The sequence below is a fragment of the Triticum urartu genome, chromosome 7 (assembly GCF_003073215.2).
Source record: "Triticum urartu cultivar G1812 chromosome 7, Tu2.1, whole genome shotgun sequence".
Classification (NCBI taxonomy): Eukaryota; Viridiplantae; Streptophyta; class Magnoliopsida; order Poales; family Poaceae; genus Triticum; species Triticum urartu.
The window spans coordinates 209,085,484-209,090,776 of NC_053028.1; the positions used below are offsets into that span (position 1 = coordinate 209,085,484).

The following is a 5,293-nucleotide window of genomic DNA, read 5'->3' on the forward strand; positions in this document are numbered from 1 at the left end:
AGCCCAATGGGTTATGGCCCAAGTATCTTAAATAAGGGCTTAGCCCAATTATCTTATTGTATTAGGATTGTTTGCTTAGGAGTCAAGTAAACCTCTCTATATAATCAAGCAAGAAGCAATCAATATTTGCTCGACTTTCCTTAGGGAGCCGAGAGACCTAAACCCTAGCCGCCTCTTGCGTCCGCCGCCGTCGCACCAGCCGCAAGGACGGCGCCCAGCCGCCGCGCAATCTCCTCCTCCCTCCTCCCTCCTTCCCTTACATGCTACGCCCTAGACCGGGTAGAATCCTAGTTTCTACCAGCTAGTGCATTAGTCAAATGAGGGTACCAGCTAGTGCACCTTTTGTAACAAAATCATAAGATCTATAAATCAGTATCCTACAAAATTATGAAGTTTTAGGTCAGGGTACTTGCATGATCCTGATCCCTGGATCCATTCCTATCGATTAATAAAGCCTGGCCGATTGATCTAAAAAGAAGTGTCACACTCTCCACGCACAAAAAAAAAATAAGCGTCACGGTCTCTCCAAAAGGGGAGCACTGAGCACAGACAGCATATGTGATGGTCAATGTTTTTCCAAAACCAATTCAATCTAGCACAAGCCCGAGAGAAGATGTTTACGAGTCTATCTGCAATCACATATCTTTGGTATACAGTTGAGAAGCTGACCGACAACACAGAGTTTCATGTTCTCATTCTCATTGCACAAGAACAAACTAAACCATTTTCGCAGCACAAAGGGGATGAAATACAGGTATACAGCCGACAGGATCAAGCCATGGATACTTCAAGAGAGGACTTCGCAAGCCACAGCAACACAAGATCCTTCCTTTTCAGAACCAGGTAGGTCTCCGCACGCCCAATCTCATCCGAGACCACATCCTCGCGGAAGCCAATCAACTCGAGGACCTCCATCGGAGCTGGTTTTGAGAGGGAAAGGGAAGAAGGCAGTTACTCCTATAGTGTACACCAGAATTTTAAGACTAGTGGGACTTTGCAGAGATAAGAGATGTACCTTTGTAATTCGCCACGCTCCTTTGGAAATGCGGATTGGTCTAGAAGTTTGGACAAAAGGATGATAATTAGCAACAATTTGTTTTAGTGCATCAGAAGACAAAGCATAACATACAGAAACCAAGCATACCTTGCGCAATCTTCTATATCGAATGTCATTTGGGTTCTCTATCACATTCTTGATAATTTTGAAGAGTGTTTGAAGTGCAGAGGATGCCTCTGAAGGTGTAGCTTGCGACCGAAGCATTTCAATAGCCTACTGGAGACACGAACAGAGGGCTGCCACTGGCTCTTCTATTCTTTGCAGTTCATCTCTCTTTAAATTAGCAGCATGATCGTCAGGGTTAGGTTCAGACTCCAAAACTGAGTGTTTTCTGCTCTGCCCAATCTCCGCTCGAATCTTATTTCCAGGTTTCAGAACAGCTCCACAGGTACTAGCATCCAGATCAGGTTCTCCCATGCGCTTCCCATCAATGCACACCTCCTGGTTTTGAATAGAGCTAGAGGAGTCATCAGGATCAGGTTCAGATTTCAGAACTGTGGAGTCAATTCTCAGCTCCATCTCCACTTCCGTCTTGTTTCTAGATTCCAGGACAAACTCACTAGTACCATCATCAGGATCAGGTTCATTATCATGCTCACCATTGATCTCCTTGTTAAGCATGTCAACATCTGCCGAATCATCAGGATCAGGTTCTAGGCAACCAACAGAGCTTTTCTTGGCAACATCATCAGGAACAGGCTCAGAATAACCTCTGGTATTCTGCTCTGTAGATGCCACAAAACCTGCTGATCCTACATCAATAGGCATGGCATCATTATCATCTGGGTCTGGTTCCGCCTTCACATTTTCCTGAATAAAATCCTGACCAGCATCATCCGGATCAGGTTCAGCTTGTGTACCCTGCACATTATATTTCTCCACAGATTTAGTAACACTACTGTGGGAACTCCCCAAATCTGTTGATGATGCACTCAAGAGAAGCTGATAAGCAGCTACTCCTTGCAACACACAGGCACTTGCCAGTGAACTCGATCCGCCCCCAAGCTTGTGACCGACAACACGATCTTCCGGTTCTAAATCAAATTCATGTTCATAGGAATCAAATATTTTGCGGCCACTCAGCACATGTCCACTTGATTTGGTCCAGTCCAAGGACGCAGCTTCCTCATTCAACCGAACAGAAAAATAACTGTAAGTTGAGGATCAGGTGAAGTCAAAGCAAACAGCTGGCAAACAAAGGCAACTGGGGCAGCTAAAATAAAGAACCTGCTTATTAAGAGCGAAAAAGTGGGCATCATGCTCAGAGTGCACCTTATGCGCCTGAAATCAATGAATAGACAAGTAAAAAAAATGTAAAAGGCCGTAACGATAGCAAAAAGATAATCCGCATACGAAATACAAATTCTATGGGAATATAAAACCAAAAAAATTACAAGTTCATGGAGCAGAGTTTTCTTGATACTTTCGTATTTCCGAAATCCTTTCAAATCATCAGTTCGTAGGCGAAGGGGTATCTCCTCTCCCATGTTCTATATGAATAGCACACAATATACCCTCAGAAAACAAAAATTGCTGCGTGATGAATATTAATTGTACTGTATGCGAGTAACTTATATTCACCTTATTGAAGCCTATAATGCATTTTGGACTAACACCTACATATCCCACTGGTGCCATTTCAGTCATGATTCCCACTTGCCATCTATGCTGAAAAAACCGAAAAAATTAACTGTCTAAATATGAAACTACACAAAGAAACAGACCTGCCACTTGAAGATTGTTACCTTGTTCATGATCGCAATTATGCCGGGGTCACAAGCAAGCATGTGCATTCTTTTCAGAGCTTCTGAAGGTGGTGGATTCAACTGGCACCCAAAAGGCAAATAAGCACACAATTTTAATTTAAGATGCCATGATTGGCCTACCCACGATTATACAAATCAGACAGAAACTTGCTACTACTAGCATGCCATGATTGTGTAATTTTGGGACGGACGGACGGACGGAGAAAGTTGAGTTTTTAGGCAACACCTGACATGATCAAGGAGTATAACATGGATTTCATCATTCTAGAAAGTTAGTGGTATGAGATGGAAATGGCTTCAAAATTATGTTCATTTATTCTGGACTAAATAAACAAATTAGCAGGCAACATGATTTTGGGTCTTCTATGCTCTCCTGTATAGATATTTGTTTAAATTACACAATCTAGTTTTTCCATACTTTGCAAATCAATATCCATGACATACACACTGCTGACTGCTCGAATGATCCAATGGAAAGAGCATAGAATTATTCAAGCAGGAAGACCAAAAATGTAAAGGTACAAAATAGCATGAGCAGAAGTAAGATTTATGAGCAAACTGGCATCATGATTGTTATCCAATGGATCTGTCTCATATGAACCGAAAAACACAAATGGGTTCAGAAGATTGACTAACCTCAGCCCCGGGTAAGTGAAGTGTCCGAAAATCACAGAAGATGTATTGCCCCTGTGGAAGTTTTAGCGAAACACGGGGCCTGCCTGAAGATCATTGACTCAGCCGTTGTTCTTCCTCTTCAAATCCAATTATCCGCAGATCTGGTCTTTTGCCATTGTCTGATACTTCCTCAATTTCATCTTCAAAGACACCCATCATTCTAATAGGCCGGTATGGGACCCAGTCCCGGTATGTGGCTAGGCTGGGGCATCCGGCTTTAGATGTTAGGGTTTGGTGCGATGTCCATTTGGTCACCCTGTGCGTTCGGTTTATTCGGTTTACATGGTTCGATTTATACGGTTTTTCAGTTTGTACGGTATTAATACTTCGGTAAATATGGTATGAAATTAAAATACGGTTCGGTTTCGGTATATACCAAATTATTTTGGTATGGTTTCGGTATATACCATAAAAACCAAAGTTGACGCGAATTTGGAAATGACGTAATAATAATTAGCAAATTTATGACTCAAAACACATACTATTCTACACAAATAGTATATGACTATATATATAAGTATATATGCATGCATTGATTCATCTGTTGATGGTTATGGACGTCCTTAGCATTTTAAAAATAGAAAAATGACTATGTTACAAGAAAAAATTACGTGCTTAGTAGTGCATTTGACTCATGTACAAGAAAAATGACAACTTGTATGGTTGTTCATCTCAAGAAATATAAATTTATTTTTTACTTCGGTTTATTCGGTTAACCGTTCGGTTTTCCGGTATATACCATAAAAACCAAGTTCAAATCGGTATGAAAAGTTCATACCATACCGAAACCAGAAACCATAAAAACCATAAAATTGGTTTGGTTCGGTTTATTTTCGGTATGGTTTTTCGGTTCGGTTTTTAAATGCACAGAGTGACCATTTGGTATTAGGCCCGGATATTCGGCACACCTTCATCAATGGGATATGAGTAGCAACAGGTGTTGCCTGGGTGGTGGTTTCAGACTCACTGATGTATTACTTTGTATGGTCGCTGTGAATAATTAATAAGATGGCCACATGCATCGTCCAGATGCAGAGGCCGGGGGTTTATCCTCCTTTTCCAAAAAGAAATTCTAATAGGCTTACCCTGATGCACGAAAAGAGAGAGAGAAAGGTGCATAGAAATTGTGCTATTCACCATTGCATTAGCAATTACCCAACAGCATGTTGAATATACGTGCAATGCATGCGCATCATACCTCACTGACAGCAGCTTCTTCCAGTGTTAAGCTTGAATGGGGGTCTAAAAATGGACTGATCAGCTTGGAACCTTTATTTGCAGATTGTGGAACTATGAACTTCAACATCTCTGGTTTAAAAATAGTCAAATCCTGGAGCAGTCGCCCAAATTCCTTCACCGTACAGCTTGGGTCTGCATCAACGTCAAGTTGCCTGCCTCTCCAAGTGACAGATATGCAAGCTATTCTCTGTTCATCCATTTTGTTCCTGACAAAACCACCTAATGCTGTCAGTTTATGTGTTCGATAAATTATATGATGATCATTTTTTTTCGAGAAAACGCAGGAGACCCATGCATTTCATTCCATTGAAAAGAGGGAGTTTGTAATTACAATCCTCCTAGGAGGCGGTTTCACAAAGAAAGTAGATGCTAGTGCACATCCCATGAGGTGGGCAGCACGACTCTAAGGCCAGCAGCGCCAGCAGTGGCCCAAAGCCTGGCTTCGGCCTTGATCCTACTCACTAAGGCGTGAACGGACGGTTGCACGCGGTCGAAGATGCAGTCGTTTCGGTGTTTCCAAATCATCCAGGATGTCAGAAGCGTCGCGGATGCAAGC

At 42.0% G+C, this 5,293-nt stretch overlaps 1 pseudogene; it reads right to left on the reverse strand.

Annotated features, from left to right (window-relative positions):
* Positions 1–555: 555 nt before the first annotated feature.
* On the reverse strand, positions 556–5,053 carry LOC125525431 (annotated as a pseudogene).
* Positions 5,054–5,293: the final 240 nt, after the last annotated feature.